Source organism: Hordeum vulgare, chromosome 6H, assembly GCF_904849725.1.
Source record: "Hordeum vulgare subsp. vulgare chromosome 6H, MorexV3_pseudomolecules_assembly, whole genome shotgun sequence".
NCBI classification, from domain to species: Eukaryota; Viridiplantae; Streptophyta; class Magnoliopsida; order Poales; family Poaceae; genus Hordeum; species Hordeum vulgare.
Window position 1 is genome coordinate 205476428 of NC_058523.1, and position 19749 is coordinate 205496176.

Consider the following 19749-nt stretch of genomic DNA (forward strand, 5'->3'; position numbering starts at 1 on the left):
GGACATGCAAATAAAATAGAAAAATATTCTATAAAATAATTATTTTATGATTCTGGGGAGTTATAACAGTGCCAACATTAGAATACAATCTTTGGGTGAAGGCACTAACTTGGAATCACGGACTTGTAGTGGAATCCCCAAAGTAAGGTTTTCAATTAATCAAATTGAGAAAAAGGATCTTTTTGGAAGTAACATGTTATAAAAATAATGTTTTTAGATCCACACACTCAAGCATACACACAAACAATGACAATCATGGCACTCATAGCATTTCTTAAAAAGTTTTAATAAACTCAAATTTTGAAAAGACCATAGTTGAAACAAAGTGAAAACATGGTGTGACAGTAGGAGTCAGTGAGACCGGACCATCCATCGTATCATATGCCAGTCTAGTTGGTTGCGCGTCCACAAAACTCTTTCGACTAGGGACCATTTAGGACAGTCATCATACAATGCATAGTCTCACAAACAAATCACGTACTTGTTAATACACATAATTGATAATGTCCAAGGACTATCTTTATTCATTAACACATAGAAAATATCATCATACATGATTGCCTTGAGGGCATATCTCCAACAGTCTCTCACTTGCACTAGAGTCAATCAAATAGACATCGAATGACCATAGCTCTAACATGCCCCTCATGCTTGGGTTGTCGAAGTGGCTTAGTCAACAGATTTGCGACATTTGCATCCATGTGAATCTTGCATAAATTAGTATCACCTTTATATACGACCTTTCGTATCAGGTGATACTTTCGATCTATGTGCCTGGTATCGTGGTGTTGTCTCGGCTCCTCGTCCTGTGCGATGGCACCTGAATTATCCCAATAAAGGTCCAATGGTTTTGACCAGCCCTGGAACACACCAAGATCCTCCACGAACTTTCGAATCCAAACACCTTCTTTTGCAGCTTCACAAGCCGCAATGTATTCGGCCTCGGTTGTGGAGTCGGCCACCGTATCTTGCTTGGAACTCGTTAGCTCACTACTCCTCCATTCATGACATACATGAATCTAGTTTGTGATCGACAATCATCCATGTCGGTTTCGGAACTAGCATCAACGTAACCCTTTACGCTAAGCTCCTCCTGACCTCCATAAACTAGGAACATCTCTTTATTCCTTTTCACGTACTTCGAGATAGATTTCACCGCCGCCTACTGAATCTCACCTGGGTCGCCCTGGTATCTGCTTATTAAGATTATTACATAGGCAACATCAGGTCGTGTACATAGCATGGTATACATGATGGATCCTATTGCCGAAGCATATGGAATCCTACTCATCCGGTTCCGCTCATCAGAAGTCATAGGACACTAGGTCTTGCTTAGCCTTATACCATGTGAGACGGGCAAGAAACCTTTCTTAGCCTCACTCATGTTGAACCGCATCAACACTTTGTCTATGTACATGCTCTGGCTTATGCCAAGCAGCCTCCTCGATCTATCTCCATAGATCTTGATGCCTAAAATGTACACTGCCTCTCCAAGGCCCTTCATTGAAAACTTTCCATTCAATGATTCCTTGACTGAGTTCAGCATTGAAACATCATTTTTGATCAGTAGTATGTAATCCACAAACAAGATCAAAAATACTACCGAGCTCCCACTAGACTTCTTGTATAAACAATAGTCCTCGTTGTTCTTGATGAATCCAAGGTCAACAATGACTTCATCAAAACGAATATTCCAACTCTGAGCTGCTTGCCTCAATCCATAAATGGATCTCTTGAGCTTTCATATTTTACTAGCGTTAGTTGGATCGACAAAATCTTCGAGTTGTAGCACGTATACATCCTCTTTTAAATTTCCATGAATGAAATCCGTTTTGACATCCATATGCCATATCTCATAATTGAAATATGCAGCTATAGCTAGTATGATCCTCACCGACTTCAGCATCGCCACCAGCGAGTAGGTCCAGTCGTAGTCCATTCCTTGAACTCGTCCATAACATTTAGCGACAAGCCGAGCTTTGTGGATCTGAAAATTTCCATCCACATCAGTTTTCTTCTTGAAGACCCATTTGCAACCAATGGCTACTACGCCAGGCGGCGGATCAACCAAGTCCCAGACTTGATTATCATCAATGGACTTTAACTCGGATATCAAGGCCTCAAGCCATGTCTCAGAATCTGGGCTTACCATCGCTTCTGCATATGTCGCCGGCTCATCTCTTTCTAGCAACAACACATCACACAGTTTGCGCAATCTATCTGACCTCCATGGCTCCGGTGTTGACTCCACTACGGGTTCCCTGACCGACTCTGATATGATCTCATCACCAGCCGAGTCATGCCCAAGTGGCCCTTGAAGTTCTTCGAGTCGCACCGTTCTCCCACTAGCCTCTCGACCGAGGAACTCTTTCTCTAGGAAAACCCCATTCCGAGAAACAAACATTTGGTTCTCTTCTCGGTTATAGAAGCTATATCCCAAGATTTCCCTCGGATATCCCATGAATATGCATTTATCCAACTTAGGTATAAGATGGTTTGACACGAGTCGCTTGACAAATGCTTCACAACCCCAAATCTTTAAAAAACACAAACTAGGACTCTTCCCAGTCCACATCTCATGTGGTGTCTTGTCTACAGATTTTGATGGTACCTTGTTAAGTGTGAAAGGTGCAGTTTCTATAGCGTATCCACAGAATGTCAAGGGTAAATCTGATTTTATCATCATTAGTTTGTTGGATATATGCCCTAGAGGCACTAATAAAATGGTTATTATTATCCATGCTATAAATGTATTGAGTGGAAACACAAATGCGTGTATGGATATATAGAAAAAACAATGTCCCTAGTGAGCCTCTAGTTGCCTACCCTGTTGGTCAAGGATAGTTAAGGTTTCCTAGCCATAGAGAAGTGTTGTCACTTGATGACGGGATCACATGATTAGGAGAATGATGTGATGGACAAGACCCAAACTATAAACGTAACATATGATCGTGTCATTTTGTTGCTATTGTTTTCTGCATGTCAAGTACACATTCCTATGACCATTAGATCATGTAACTCACTAAAACCGGAGGAATGCCGTGTGTGTATCAAATGTCACAACATTACTGGGTGACTATAAAGGTACTCTAGAGGCATTTCCGAAGGTGCCCTTGAGTTAGCATGGATCAAGACTGGGATTTGTCACTCAGTGTGATGGAGAGGTATCTCGGGGTCCACTCGGTAATAGAACATCACGAACAAGCCTTGCAAGCAATGTGACTAAAGAGTTAGCCACGAGATCTTGTATTATCGAACGACTAAAGAGACTTGCCGATAACGAGATTGAAATAGGTATGGCGATACCGACGATCGAACCTCGGGCAAGTAACATACAGAAGGACAAAGGGAATGATATACGGGATTGTGTGAATCCTTGACATAGAGGTTCAACCAATATGAACTTCATAGAATATGTAGGATCCAATATGGATGTCCAGGTTCTGCTATTGCATATTGGCCGGAGAGTGTCTCGGTCATGTGTACATAGTTCTTGAACCCGAAGGGTCCGCACACTTAAGGTTCGGTGACGTTTACGCTATACTTGAATTATTGATGTTGGTAACCGAATGTTGTTGGGAGTCCCGGATGAGATCCCGGACGTCACGAGTGTCTCCGGAATGGTCCGGAAACGAAGATTGATATATAGGATTGTTGCATTTTGCTTCCGGAAAGATTTCGAGAATTACCGATAAAGTACCGGGAGTGACGAATGGGTTCCGGGGTTTTACGAGGAGGGGGCACCCACCCGGGAGAGGACCTAATAGGCCCATGGGTGGCGCACCAGCCCTTTGTGTTCTAGTGAGGCCAGCCCAATAAAACTATTTCAGCCAAGGCAAAAAAGAGGAAAAAAAGGAAAGAGGTGGACAACATAGGAAGGAGTCATCCACCTAACGTAATTGGAGGAGGACTCCTCCCTCCTTGCTTCGGACGAAGCCTCCTCATTGGAGTAGGAGGCAAGGCACCCTCCCCTTTGTTCCACCTATATATAGTGGAGGTTTCAGAGGGGTTTTGCACCTCAAGACTTTGTGCAGCCCTCTCTCCCTCCACTACTTCGTGACACCTCATAGCTAGATCGGTATGGCACGGCGAAGCCGTGCCGGAGTAGCTCCACCAGCATCACCTCCACGCCATCTTGCTGCCGGAGAATTCAGCTACCTCCTTCGTCTCTCTTGCCGGATCAAGAAGGCGGAGATTGCCATCGAGTTGTACGTGTGTTGAACGCGGAGGTGCCGTCCGTTCGGTGCTAGATCGGGACGGATCGTGGGACAACAGCGATTTGGATCGCGGAGACGTTCCACTACATCAATCACGTTTCTGAACGCATCCCACTTAGCAATATACAAGGGTATGTGGATCCGATCTCCCTCTCATAGATGATCATCACCATGATAGGTCTTCGTGTGCGTAGGAAATTTTTTGTTTCGCATGCAACATTCCCCAAAATTGTTATCACAGCTAGGTTGATGCGTAGATGATATCTCGAGCAGAACACAAAATAGCTTGTGGGTGTTGATGTTCAATTTGCTGCCCTCCTTAGTCTTTTCATGATTCGGCGGTATTGTTGGATTGAAACGGCCCGGACCAACTTTACTTGTACGCTTACGAGAGACCGGTTTCATCAACTGACATGCAACTTGTTGCATGAAGATGACTGGCGGGTTTTTGTTTCTTCAACTTTAGTTGAATCGGATTTGACCGAGGCGGTCCTTGGATAAGGTTAAATAGCAATTTGGATATCACCGTTGTGTCTTTGCGTAAGTAAGATGTGATCTTGCTAGATATCCATAGCAGCCACGTAAAACATGCAACAACAAATTAGAGGACGTCTAACTTGTTTTTGCAGAGTATGCATGTGATGTGATATGGTCAAAGACATGATATGATATATTGCATGTATGAGATGATCATGTTGTAATAGTTAAATATAGACTTGCACGTTGATGCTACGGCAACCGGCAGGAGCCATAGGGTTGTCTTTAAACTAATGTTTGTGCTTGCAGATGCTTTAACTATATCGCTAGGTTGTAGCTTTACTAGTAATAGCATAGATAGCGCGACAACCTCGACGGCGGCACGATGATGCAGATCATGGTGCAGCGCCGGTGAAGATGGAAATCATGTCGGTGCATTGGTGATGGAGATCAAGAAGCACAAGTTCATGGCCATATTATGTCACTTATGATTTGCATGTGATGTTAACCCTTTTATTCACCTTATTTTGCTTAGAACGACGGTAGAATTATAAGGTGATCCCTCACTAAAATTTCAAGATAAAATTGTATTCTCCCCGACTGTGCACCGTAGCGATAGTTCATCATTTCGAGACACCACGTGATGATCGGGTGTGATAGACTCAACGTTCACATAAAACGGGTGCAAAACAGTTGCACACGCGGAACACTCACGTTAAACTTGACGAGCCTAGAATGTACATACATGGCCTTGGAACACAAGAAACCGAAAGGTCGATCACGAATCATATAGTTGATATGATCAACATGGAGATGTTCACCACTGAAACTATACTCAACTCACGTGATGATCGGACTTGTGTTAGTGAATTTGGATCATGCACATTTGAATGACTAGAGGGATGTCTAATTGAGTGGGAGTTTATTAGTAATATGATTAGCTAAACTCAATTTACTTGAACATAGTCTAACTAATATTTGCAAAATTTTAAGTTGTAGATCAATGGCTCACGCAGTCGCAACCCTGAATTTTAATACGTTACTAGAGAAAGCTAAGCTGAAAGATGATGGAAGCAACTTTGTTGACTGGGCTCAAAATCTGAGGCATATCCACCAAGCTCGCCAAAAGCAATATGTGCTTCATATTCTGCTAGGTAATGCACCACCCGCTACGGCTTAGATCCGGGACTTCAAAGACGTTTTGAACGTCATGGACCATATGAGATGTTCCAAGAGTTAAAGCTTATCTTTGAGAAGAATGCCCGGATCGAGAGTTATGAGACCGCCGATAAGTTCTATGCTTGCAAAATGGAGGAGAATTCGTTTGTCAGTGAACACGTGCTCAGAATGTCTGGGTACTCTAACCGTCTAGCTGAGCTGGGGATTGAACTCCCACAACAAGCTATCACTGAAAGAATTCTTCAGTCACTGGCACCTAGCTATAAGAGCTTCGTGTTGAACTATAACATGCAAGGGATGAATAAGTCACCCGGTGAGTTATTTGCGATGCTGAAAGTGGCTGAGTCAGAAATCCAGAAAGAATATCAAGTGTTGATGGTCAATAAGACCATTAATTTCAAGAAAAACGGAAAAGGCAAGAAGGGTAACTCCAAGAAGAGTGGCAAAGTTGTTTCCCCTCCGACAAAGACACCAAGGATGGACCTAAGCCGGAAACTGAGTGCTATTATTGCAAGGGACTGGTCACTGGAAGCGCAACTGCCCCAAGTATCTGGCCGATAAGAAGGCGGCCAACGCCAACAAGGTATATATGATATACATGTTATTGATGTGTACCTCACCAGCTCTCGTAGTAGTGCCTGGGTATTTGATACCGGTTCTGTTTCTCACATTTTCAACTCAAAAAAGGAACTACGGAATAAACGAAGGCTGGCGAAGGATGAAGTGACGATGCGCTTGGGAAATGGTTCCAAGGTTGATGCGATCGCCGTCGGCACAGTCTCACTTCAGTTACCATATGGATTAGTGATGAACTTAAATAATTGTTATTTAGTGCCTGCGTTGAGCATGAACATTATATCTGGATCTTGTTTATTGCGAGATCGTTACTCATTTTCGTCAGAGACTAATGGTTGTTCTATTTATACGATTAATATCTTTTATTGCCATGCACCCAATGTAAGGGGTTTGTTCATATTGAATATCGGTCATGAAGACACTCATATCCATAACATTCAGACCAAAAGATGTAGAGTTAACAATGATAGCGTCACTTTCTTGAGGCACTGCCGCTTAGGTCATATTGGTGTTAAGCGCATGAAGAAACTCGATGCTGATGGAATTTTGGAGTCACTTGATTTTGAATCACTTGACACATGCGAACCATGTCTCATGGGCAAGATGACTAAGACTCCGTTCTGGAACAATGGAGCGTGCAAGTGACTTGTTGGAGATCATACATACTGATGTGTGTGGACCAATGAGCACAGAGCCGCGCGGCGGATATCGTTATTTTCTCACCTTCACTGACGATTTGAGTAGGTATGGCTATATCTACTTGATGAAGCACAAGTCTGAAACATTTGAAAAGTTCAAACAATTTCAGAGTGAAGTTGAAAATCATCGTAGCAAGAAGATCAAGTTCCTACAATGTGATCGAGGAGGTGAATATCTGAGTTACGAGTTTGGTGCTCACATAAGACAATGTGGAATTGTTTCATAGTTGACACCGCCTAGAACACCACAGCGTAATGGTTTGTCCTAACGTCGTAATCGTACCTTATTTGATATGGTGCATTCTATGATGTCTCTTAACAATTTGCCATTATCATTTTGGGGCTATGCATTGGAGACAGCTGCATTTACTTTAAATAGGGCACCATCAAAGTCCGTTGAGATGACACCATATGAGCTATGGTATGGCAAGAAGCCAAAGTTGTCGTTTCTTAAAGTTTGGGTATGTGATGCTTATGTCAAAAAGCTTCAGCCTGAAAAGATGGAACCCAAAGAAGAAAAGTGTGTCTTCATAGGGTACCCAAAAGAGACAGTTGGGTATACCTTCTATCTCAGATCCGAGGGGAAAGTGTTTGTCGCTAAGAACGGAGCTTTTCTGGAAAAAAAATTCCCCTCAAAAGAATTGAGTGGGAGGAAGATAGAACTTGATGAGGTTGCGGAACCTCTGCTTCAACAAGATGGTGGCGCAGGGCAGAAAGAAATTTTTGTCGAGGCAACACCAGTTTAAGAAGAAGCTAATGATGATGATCATGAAGCTTCAGATCAAGTTATTCTCGGACCTTGCTGGTCAACAAGAACACATACTACTCCGGAGTGGTACGAGAATCATGTCTTGTCAATCATGTTGTTGGACAACAATGAGCTTGTGAGTTAGGAAGAAGCAATGGTGGGCCCAGATTCCAACAGATAGTTAGAAGCCATGAAATCCGAGATAGGACCCATATATGAAAACAATGTATCGAATTTTGAAGTATTACCTGAAGGTCGCAAGGCTATTCAGAACAAATGGATCTTTAAGAAGAAGACGGACGCATATGGTAATGTGTCCGTTTATAAAGCTTGACTTGTGGCAAAGGGCTTTTCGCAAGTTCAAGGAGTTGACTACAATGAGACATTCTCACCTGTAGCGATACTTAAGTCCGTCTGAATCATGTTAGCAATAGCTGCATTATTCGATTATGAAATCTAGAAGATGGATGTCAAAACGGCATTCCTTAACGGGTTTCTTAAGGAAGAGTTGTATATGATGCAACCCGAAGGTTTTGTCGATCCAGAGAATGCTGACAAAGTGTGCAAGCTCCAGCAATCCATTTGTGGACTGGTCCAAGCATCTCGGAGTTGGAATCAACGCTTTGATGAGGTGATCAAGGAGTTTGGGTTTATACAAGTTTATGGAGAAGCTTGTATTTACAAGAAAGTGAGTGGGAGCTCTATAGCATTTCTAATATTATATGTGGATGACATATTGCTGATTGGAAACAATGTAGAGTTACTGGAAAGCATAAAGGATTACTTGACTAAAAGTTCTTCAATGAAGGACCTAGGAGAAGCTGCTTACATATTGGGTATAAAGATCTATAGAGATAGGTCAAGGCGCCTAATAGCTCTTTCACAAAGCACATACCTTGATAAAGTTTTGACGAAATTCAAAATGGAACAATCCAAGAACGGGTTCTTGCATGTGTTACAAGGTATAAAGTTGAGTAAGACTCAATGTAGAGTAACTGCAGAAGATAGAGAAAAGATGAGTGTCGTCCCCTATGCTTCAGCCGTAGGGTCTATCATGTATGTAATGTTGTGCAAAAGATCGGATGTCAGCCTGGCCATAACTATGGTAGGCATGTTTCAAAGTGATCCAGGAGTGGAACATTGGGCGGCGGTCAAGAATATTCTGAAGTGCCTAAAAAGGACTAAGGCAATGGTTCTCGTTTATGGAGGTGACGAAGAGCTCGTCATAAAGGGTTACGTTTATGCAAGCTTTGACACTGATCCAGATGACTCTAAGTCTCGAACCGGATATGTATTTATTCTTAACGGGGGTGCGGTAAGCTGGTGCAGTTCCGCGCAAAGCGTCATAGCTAATTCTACATGCGAAGCGAAGTACATAGCTGCCTCAGAGGCGGCGAAGGAGGGTGTCTGGATGAAGCAGTTCATGTCAGATCTTGGAGTAGTACCAAGTGCACTGGACACAATCAATCCGTTCTGCGACAACACTGGAGCCATTACTCTAGACAAGGAACCAAGGTTTCAGAAGAGGACCAGACACATAAAGCGACGCTTCGATGCCATCCGCGATTACATCAAGAAGGAGGACATAAACATTTGCAAAGTGCACATGGATCTGTATGTTGGAGATCCGCTGACTAAACCTCTTCCACGAGCAAAGCATGATCAACACCAGAACTGTATGGGTGTTACATTCATTACATTGTAAATCACATAGAGATGTGAAGCTAGATTATTGACTCTAGTCCAAGTGGGAGACTGTTGGAAATATGCCCTAGAGGCAACAATAAAATGGTTATTATTATGTTTCTTGTTTCAAGATAATTGTTTATTATCCATGCTATAATTGTATTGAATGGAAATACAAATGCATGTGTCGATATATAGACAAAAGAATGTCCCTAGTGAGCCTCTAGTTGTCTAGCTTGTTGGTCAAGGATGGTTAAGGTTTCCTAGCCATAGACAAGTGTTGTCACTTCATGACGCGATCATATCATTAGGAGAATGATGTGATGGACAAGACCCAAACTATAAACATAGCATATGATCATGTCATTTTGTTGCTATTATTCTTTGCATGTCAAGTATACATTCCTATGACCATGAGATCCTGTAATTCACTGACACTGGAGGAATGCATTGTGTGTATCAAATGTTGCGATGTTACTGGGTGACTATAAAGTACTCTACAGGCATTTCCAAAGGTGTCCGTTGAGTTAGCATGGATCAAGACTGGGATTTGTCAATCCGTGTGACGGAGAGGTATCTCAGGGCCCACTCGGTGATACAACATCACAAATAAGCCTTGCAAGCAATGTGACTAAAGAGTTAGCCAAGAAATCCTGTATTACGGAACGAGTAAAGAGACTTGTCGGTAACGAGATTGAAATAGGTATGGCGATACCGATGATCGAATCTCGGGCAAGTAACATACCAAAGGACAAAGGGAATGATATACGGGATTGTGTGAATCCTTGACATAGAGGTTCAACCGATAAGAACTTCATAGAATATGTAGGATCTAATATGGACGTCGAGGTCCCGCTATTGGATATTGGTCAGAGAGTATGTCGGTCATGTCTACATAGTTCTCGAATCCGCGGGGTTTGTACACTTAAGGTTTGGTGATGTTTTCGGTATAGTTGAATTATTGATGTTTGTAACTGAATGTTGTTTAGGCTCCCGAATGAGATGCCGGATGTCACGAGTATCTCGACAATGGTCTAGAAATGAAGATTGATATATATGATTGTTGCATTTGGCTTCTGGAAAGATTTCGGGCATTACCAGTAAAGTATGGGGAGTGACGAATGGGTTTCGGGGTTTTATCGTGAGGGGCCACCCACCCGGGTGAGGACCTAATAGGCCGATGGGTGGTGCACCAGCCCTTTGTGGGCTAGTGAGGCCAGCCCAATAAGCCTATTTCGGCCAAGGAGAAAATAAATAGGAAAAATAAAAATGAAGAAGGAAAGAGGTGGACAAGATAGGAAGGAGTTCTCCACCAAACCTAATTGGAGGAGGACTCCTCCCTCCTTGCTTCGGACGAAGCCTCCTCCTTGGAGTAGGAGGCAACGCACCCTCCCCTTGGTTCCTCCTATATATAGTGGAGGTTTGAGAGGGTTTATGCATCTCAAGCCTTTGTGCAGCCCTCTCTCCCTCCACTAGTTCATAACACCTCGTAGCTAGATCGATACGACATGGCGAAGCCCTGCTGGAGTAGCTCCACCATCATCACGGCCACGCCGTCGTGCTGTCGGAGAATTCAGCTACCTCTTTGTTTCTCTTGCTCGATCAAGAAGGTAGGGATCGCCATCGAGTTGTACGTGTGTTGAACGCGGAGGTGTCGTCTATTCGGTGCTAGATCAGGATGGATCGTGGGACGGCGGCGATTTGGATCGTGCAGACGTTCCACTACATCAACCACATTTCTTAACACCTCCCGCTTAGCAATCTACAAGGGTATGTGGATCCGATCTCCCTCTCGTAGATGATCATCACCATGATAGGTGTTCGTGTGTGTAGGAAATTTTTTGTTTCCCATGCAACATTCCCCAACACAATCAGACTATGTCCAACAAGGTTAGATTTCTCCATTCTGACACGCCGTTTCTTTGCGGTGTACCGGGAGGTGTGAGCTGATGTACTATACCTCGGATTTCAGATGATCATCAAACTCATGGATCATTTACTCACCTCTACGATGTGATCGTACGAGATTTATCATCTTGCTGAGCTGATTTTCAACCTCGTTCTGGAACTCTTTGAACTTTTCAAAAGTCTCTGAGTTATGCCTCATCAAATAGATATATCCATATCTACTCAAGTCGTCGATAAAAGTCACGAAGTACTAATAGCCACCTCTATCCGTTGTGCTCATTGGACCACACACATCATTGTGTATAAGCTCCAATAGCTCGGACGCCCTCTCGCAACTCTTTGCAAACGGAGACTTAGTCATCTTGCTGAGCAAGCATGATTTGCATGTCTTGAATGACCCGAAGTAGGACGAAGTTAGGAGTCCATCATCATGGAGCTACTTCTTGTGTTTCAGACTAATATGTCCAAGCCAGCAATGCTAGAAGTATGTGGGATTTATCTCATTAGACTTGTGCCTCCTGACATTCACGTTATACACTGGATCCATTTCCAGGTTCAAAATAAATAACCCATCTACAATGGGTGCATAGCCGTGGAACATTCCATTCAACTAAAATGAACAACCATTGTCCTTTTAATTCATAACCCTAGCTCATCAAGCATGAGGCAGAAATAAAGTTCCGACAAAGTGCAGGAATGTAATTACAGTTATTCAATTCCAAAATAAATCCAGAAGGAAGTTGGAGCTGCATCGTTACTAACCCTAATGTCAATCTCTTGCTTTGTTACTAACCCTAATGTCAATCTCCCTTTGTGTCGCACGCCTAGTTTTCACCAACCCCTGCATCGAGTTGCAAATATGAACAACCTTTCCATTATAAAATACCCAAGACCTACTAGGTATGTCAGCAAGGTAAATGTCTATAACATATGTAACAAGTGTAACTTTGCCTGAAGAAGCATCTCCGGCCTTCTTGCCATGCTTAGCAAGCCACTTGCTACAGTTCCTCTTCCAGTGACGAGGTTCCTTGCAATGATAGCAAATGGTCTTTGAGTTTGGTCGGGACTTCGGCTCAGCGGCGGAGACAACCTTATCCATCCCCTTTGACTTACCCTTTTTCTTGGACCAACTCTTCTTGAACTTTGCCGAGTTCTGCACCATAAACACATGATGTGTGCCTTTCTAAATATCTTGCTCTACCACCTTGAGCATCCCATGCAATTCGGTGAGCTTCTTATCCATGCCATTCATATGATAGTTTGAGATGAACGCCCCATAGCTAGCTGGAAGAGTATCCAGAAGTGCATCAGTAGCCAGCTCATCCGAGAGCGGGAATCCCAAACGATCCAAATCTTTCACGTATCCGATCATCTTGATCACATGCGGGCTGAGTGGATCACCTTCCTTTAGCTTACAATCAATCAAGGATCGCCAGACGTTGAACCTTTCGGTCCTAGCCTGCAGCTGAAACCTGCTCTTGAGCCTCTCAATCATATCGAAAGCCGCAATGTCATTCAAATGTTGTAGCAAACCGGGCTCCAAACAAGCCAACATGAGGCAGCTGATCTCATTCGATTCATCAACGAGTTTATGGTAGGCATTCTTGGTCGTGGCATTAGCATTATCAGCGGGTACCTATAGAAGTGGATCCTCTGGAACATGTTCCTTTTTATCGTGCTTGAGAAAAATTCTCAAATTTCTATACCAGGTGGTAAAGTTTTTTCCATTTACTTTATCCTTTTCTAGAATTGATTTCAGTGCAAAGTTTTGAGCAGGTGGTGCCATTGATCTACAATAGAAACTGTGCAATCACTAAGCAATGTGTTTATGTATAGTAATTCAAGCCTTAAATAGAACTACTCCCTCTGGATTCGGCATCCCTCCAAGAACTCTCAGTGATTGATGATCCGTCTAGCGCGAACGACTAGTGAGCTTTAGCATCACTGCTAGCCAACTTGTCTATTCGGTAAGCAACACCTTGCTAATCGTATCTCTATACGACTCATGTCGGTCGGGTAGGTATCTTATACCCCGGCTCCCAACCTTCTTTGCCACAAGGCCCAAAACCGTTTTGATAGCCTTGTCAAGTTAACCTAATGCAGTGCATGTCCGTGTGCAACACGAACCCTCTAGTTCAATGACACCTAGTAGCACCTCAATTTTATGAGCCCACCGCTAGACGTAGTTGACGTGGGAAGGTGCAACATCTGGAATGGAAATATGCTTGATATTAATGAGGGATCTTTCTACACTATAACATGCATATAAAACAAGAAGGAATATCAATCACATATAAACATAAATATGTGAAATAGTATGTATCCTTCATGTACGTCCTTCCAGGCCATCTCCAACTCCGATGGCCAGGGCGGAACTCCATCCTGTTCATCCCCCCAGGACACCAAAGCCTAGAACTTGATGTCTGTCCTCCAACTACTGCAACTAGTAATGAATTTACAAAGAACCGCAAGTCGCCACACATGCCGTTATACAATAAAATGACAGCACGTTGGCTCGTGCCGACTGACAATCATGACAAGCAGGTCATATTAAATTACACACATGCATCACATACATATGAGCTACACTATTCATATCAAACCTGCAAAGCAAACATATGCATATAATTGCAATCTACCGATTTGTGTGATCGCGTACGAGTACACGGCGCTACGCACTTGTTTTCGGAAATCACAGATCGTATTTGTACTCCGATCACGCCGATTTTTCTAATCGGACTAATTTTATCGATCATCGCGAACCCGATTCGGATTTACGTTTCACTGTTAACCCCGATGGCGGAAACCGACCGGTAGGGGTAGGTTGTTTCACGGCCTCATCGATTTGGATTGACAGAAAACATTGCCTCAACGATCCTGATGTGCAGTTGATCTCATCAACCGTGCACATAGCCGATCTTAAGGACGACGAGGATCTCATCAGCTGTCTCCACATATCAAATATGCATCCGATCTGAAACCAAAACCACTAGTAGAGGCTCTGATACCACTATTGTTTTCTACCGTAGGTGCATCACATGTGAACTAAAATTTTCCTACATGCGGAATATTCAAGAACATGCTACGGACATGGATCACATATAGTTACCACTGTAAGCATAGTGTCGTGTAGCCGAAGTAGAGTTGGGACATCACGTTGGCATGGTCTGGCTCCTCCTCGTCCGATCTCCCTCGAACAGTCGGTCGCCGGATGCCACGTACAGGTTCGCTAGAGCGGCGCAGGTGCACCGCCTCTAATGGTATACGCGCGTGTAGGAGGAACACCGTGTGGCTGACTGTTAGGTACGGATCACACAGATCACGTTGGCGAGTGGAGGTGGCTAGGTACTACCCGTGCACAGCCCTAATGACAGTGCTGGAGCGATCAATCGAATAAGTGTGCCGCACCTCCACTATATATAGGCGTCCGACACAGGCTCAAATCTTGGGCCTCGCATGGACCCTAAATCCCACATGTTCCTTCCCTTAAGTGCGCGACCCTTTAGGTTCTCGTTCACTTGGTCGCGAGTCAGACCACGTCCGCTAGTCGGTAACGGTCTCTAGCAAGGCGTGCTGACTCCAAGTGTCTTATGAAGATGGTTAGAACATGTACTTCATACTTCTGTTCCCTTTGCCACACCATATATGTTGTCGTGCTCAAAGCGACATGGTCATCCTTGTTGGCGCACGACCTCTTTCTCGTTCCAGTGAATCTGTCCAACATTCGGATTATCTCATAATCCTCATCGCATGGCCATGTTTATCCAAGTCACATGACCCAAGGGGGCCACAGTATATCTCTCCTAGTCGGAGGGGAAATCCCATCTTGCTTGACCACGTCTCGCAGCATGGGTCTGGAGAAGCCCGAAACCTACCTTTCATAACTACCCAGTCACTGAGTAGCATTTGGTCGGCCAAAAGCAAGTCTGTCACCATCCCGAGCACATGCCCCAGCTCAGGTCTTAGGACATAGAACATATATTGTACTAGAGACTCACAGATGACATATCACTTTGTCTCATAGTTGGGTCTGTCCAACTCAGACCTTATCTCGATTCCGATCTGACTACGTCCAATCCAACCACATCTTTCTGAGTCCATATTATCCATCTAGCATCCAATGCTATATGGTCAGTGAGACCGAACCATCCACCGTATCGTATGCCAATCTAATTGGTTGTGTGTCCACACAACACTTTCTATTAGGGACCATTTAGGACAGACGTCGTACAATGTATAGTCTCACAAACAAGTCACGTACTTGCTAATACACATCATTGATAATGTCCAAGAACTATCTTTATTCATAAACACATAGGAAGTATCATCATACATGATTGCCTCTAGGGCATATCCAACATAGCCCCCAAGGGCCGGGTCATTAGAAAAATGATGAGTCGGCTCTTTCTTGAATCCTTACTTGAAAAGAGCGCCTTGTAGCCCGCCAGGGCTAGCTTGTCTCCTCGAGATAGCCGAGTCTATTAATGACATGACTTTTCCAAGCACTTTTGCTCTCGTTTTGGCATGTAATTTGCATGATTTGAATGAAACTAACCTGGATTGACGTTTTTTAGAAGAACTACCTTGGTGTTATTTTTGTGCAAAAATAGAATTTCTTGGAATTGGATGAAAGTTTTGTGAATTATTTTTGGGATCTATCAGGAATTATAGAGCGAATACCTGCCAGAGGAGCTGTGCCATGTGGGCACAAGCCAACATGGTGCCCTCCCCCTAGGACATGCCCTGATGACTTGTGGGGCCCCTCTGGCTCCTCCAACCCTAATTCCAGTCCTATAAAATCACATCTTCGTAGAAAAAATTAGAGAGAAGATTTCATTGCGTTTCAAGAGATTGAGCCACCACCACCTCGTTTTCTTCCTAAGGAGGGCTGATCTAGAGTCCGTTTGGGGCTCCAGAGAGGGGGATTCGTCGCCTCGTCATCACCAACCCTTGTCCATCAACACTTCCATGGTGCTCACTATCGGGAAAAGAGTAATTCCTTTGTAGGTTTGCTGGACGGTGGTGGGATTGGATGAGATAGATCATGTAATCGAGTTAAGTTTGATAGGGCTTGATCCCTAGTATCCACTATGTTCTGAGATTGATGTTACTATGACTTTGCAATGCTTAATGCTTGTCACTGGGCCTGAGTGCCACGATTTCAGATCGGAATCTATTATCTTTTCATGAATATAAGAGTGATTTGGATCCTATCTTGCAAGTTGTAGTTACCTACTATGTGTTTTAATCCGCATAACCCAAGGTGGCAATAATTGGGATTCTTTTCGGTGATTATCGTAGTTTAACGCGTTCATGTATTCATTATGTGTTATGATTTGTTCGGGTTCTCTATTAAAAGGAGGCCTTAATATCCCTAAGTTTCCAATAGGACCCCGCTGCCACAGGAGGGTAGGATAAAAGATGTCATGGAAGTTCTTATCGCAAGCACGTATGAGTATATATAGAATACATGCCTACATTATATTAATGAATTGGAGCTAGTTCTGTGTTGCCCTACTCTGTAACTGTTACATGATCAATGTCATCTAAATCATTATCCATCACTGATCCATGTGCCTACTCTTTACATATACTGAATCTTGCTAATTTACTACTATTGTTGTTGTTGTCACACATGTTACTCAATTGCTACCGTTACTACTATTACCAAATTGCTATTATCATTGTTACTGTTACTACTATCATTTTCTATGCTACTAAATCCTTGCTGCAGAGAGATATCCCATGTGTGGTTGAATTGACAACTCAACTGTTACGACCAATAAATATTCTTTGGCTCCCCTTGTGTCGAATCAATAAATTAGGGTGAAATAATGCCCGTGAAGACTGTCGCGATCCCCTATACTTGTGGGTTATCAAGACCTTTTTCTGCCGCCATTGTCAGGGAGCATAGCTTTATTTAATGTGTTGACATGAGGATATCCAATTGACACTATGAGGAACTTGAAAGATAATCGAACTAAGATCATCCCCTCTTGCACGAGAGGACGTAAGGAACTTCCATCTACCTCTACTTTTGTCACCTGCTATTTTGAATCAGCTTGTTAGTCCACCACCCGTTGGTCGTTCTAATATGTCACACGAACTTGATGATGCTACTTCTGAAATTAATCATGATACTGTTGCTACACATGTTGAAACTGAAATTGTGCCACTAAGTGAATTACTGGATGCTCGTATTGACATAGCTAGTGAATTTGTAAATGTTGAAACTCACGAAGACTTTGAATCACCTGTTACACCTTGTCCTCCTAATAGGTATGAATTGCCTTGTGTACCTGAAGGTTATGTTATGTATGGTGAGGTAGCTAGTCAATTTCTTGCTTGTAAAGATAGAGATGATTTTAAAATATTACTATGCAAACTAAAAGAAAAACCTATGATCGAGAAAATGAAGCATGATCCTGAAATCGCTACTTCTCCTATAGTTTTCATTGATAAAGACTATGAATTTGCTATAGACCCTGAACTGATCCCTATAGTAGAGTCTAATACTTTCCATGGTTATGAAAATGAAACTATGGTCGAACACCTTATAAAACTGAATAATATTGTTGCTTTGTTCACCAATGATGAAAAGATACACTACTATTATATCCTTAAGATTTTTTCCTTTCTCGCTGAAAGGCGAGACAAAGGAATGGTTTCTTTCTCTTGCTCCTGGTTGTATGCGTAGTCCCGAGGATATGCTTTATTAATTTTCTAAAAAGTATTTTCCTGTTCATAAGAAACAAGCTGCTTTACACGAAATATTTAACTTTGAGCAAATTAAAGAAGGGAATCTCCCTTGAGCTTGGGGGAGGCTTCTCTAGGTACTTAGAGATTTCCCTAATTGTCCACTTAAGAAGAATGAAATTCTTGGTATCTTTATAATGGACTAACAAATCCTTCTAGGGACTTACTAGATAGTTGTGCTAGTTCTATTTTCAGGGAAAGAACAGTTGAGCAAGCTAAAAAGTTATTAAATAACATATTGCAAAATGCGGATGACTGGACACTTCCTGAACCATCGCGACAAACTATCTGAAAGAAGAGAGGCATTCTAAATCTGAGCCCTGAAGATATGCATGAAGCAAAAAGATCTATGAAGGAGAAAGGTATTAAAATTGAGGATGTCAATAAATTACCATCGATTGAGGAAATACATGGACTTGATACCCCGACACACGTAGTAGAGGTAAACTCTCTATGTTCCTTTAATGAAAATTATAGACCTTATATTAAGACTCGTGATCAATGCCTAGATGAATTTGATAATTATGTTGTAAAGTAAGAGCAATTCAATAAGTATGTTAAAGATCAATTGAGAAATAATGACATATTGCCAGACCGCTGAAGTGACTTGATGTTTTGAATTGCTAATGATGTGAAAGGTCTAGGTCAACATGCTTCTATGGTTCACACCTAACTGGATCAAGTAGCTAGGTCACAAAATGGTTTGCTTGCTAAAATGAATAATAATAATAACTATCATGCTGGTAGAGTAATGACTATAGGAGGTAGAATGAATCAGGAACCTCTTTACCCTAAAGGTCACCCTAATAGGATAGAACAAGATTCTCAGAGAATAAATGATGATACTCCTAGTCCTATTAAGAAAAAAAAGAAAAAGGAAAATTATAGGACTCTGCATGCTCCTAGTGAACCCAATATTGAGAACCTGCTGAGAATCATAATCATGTTTCTATTTCTGATGCCGAGACACAATCTGGTAGTAAACATGAACTTAATGATGATAATAATGTTCATGTATAAGATTCATCGGGTAGTGATAAGGAACCTAATAATGATGTAGAGATAGAAATTGCTGAGGATCTTGATAACCCACCTCCTAAATATAAACATTATGATAAGAGAGACTTTGTTGCTAGAAAACATGGTTGGGAAAGGGAACAATGGGTCCAAAAAGCCAAGCCATTCCCTCAAAAGCCTTCCAAAAGTAGGGACGATGAAGATTTTGAACATTTTACTAAAAGGATTAGACTTGCCTTTTTGCCCACCCCATGACTTATATATTGAAAATGCATGTGTATGCTAAGCATATGAAGGATATTATTACCAATAAAAGGAAGATACCTGAAACTGAAATTGCTCCCATGATTGCTAATTATCATTTCGATGGTGGAGTACCTAAGAAATTGGGATATTCGTGTATACCCACAATTACTTGCTTTATTAAAAGAAATTATGTTACAACTGTTTTATGTGATTTAGGAGCCGGTGCCAGTGTTATGTATTT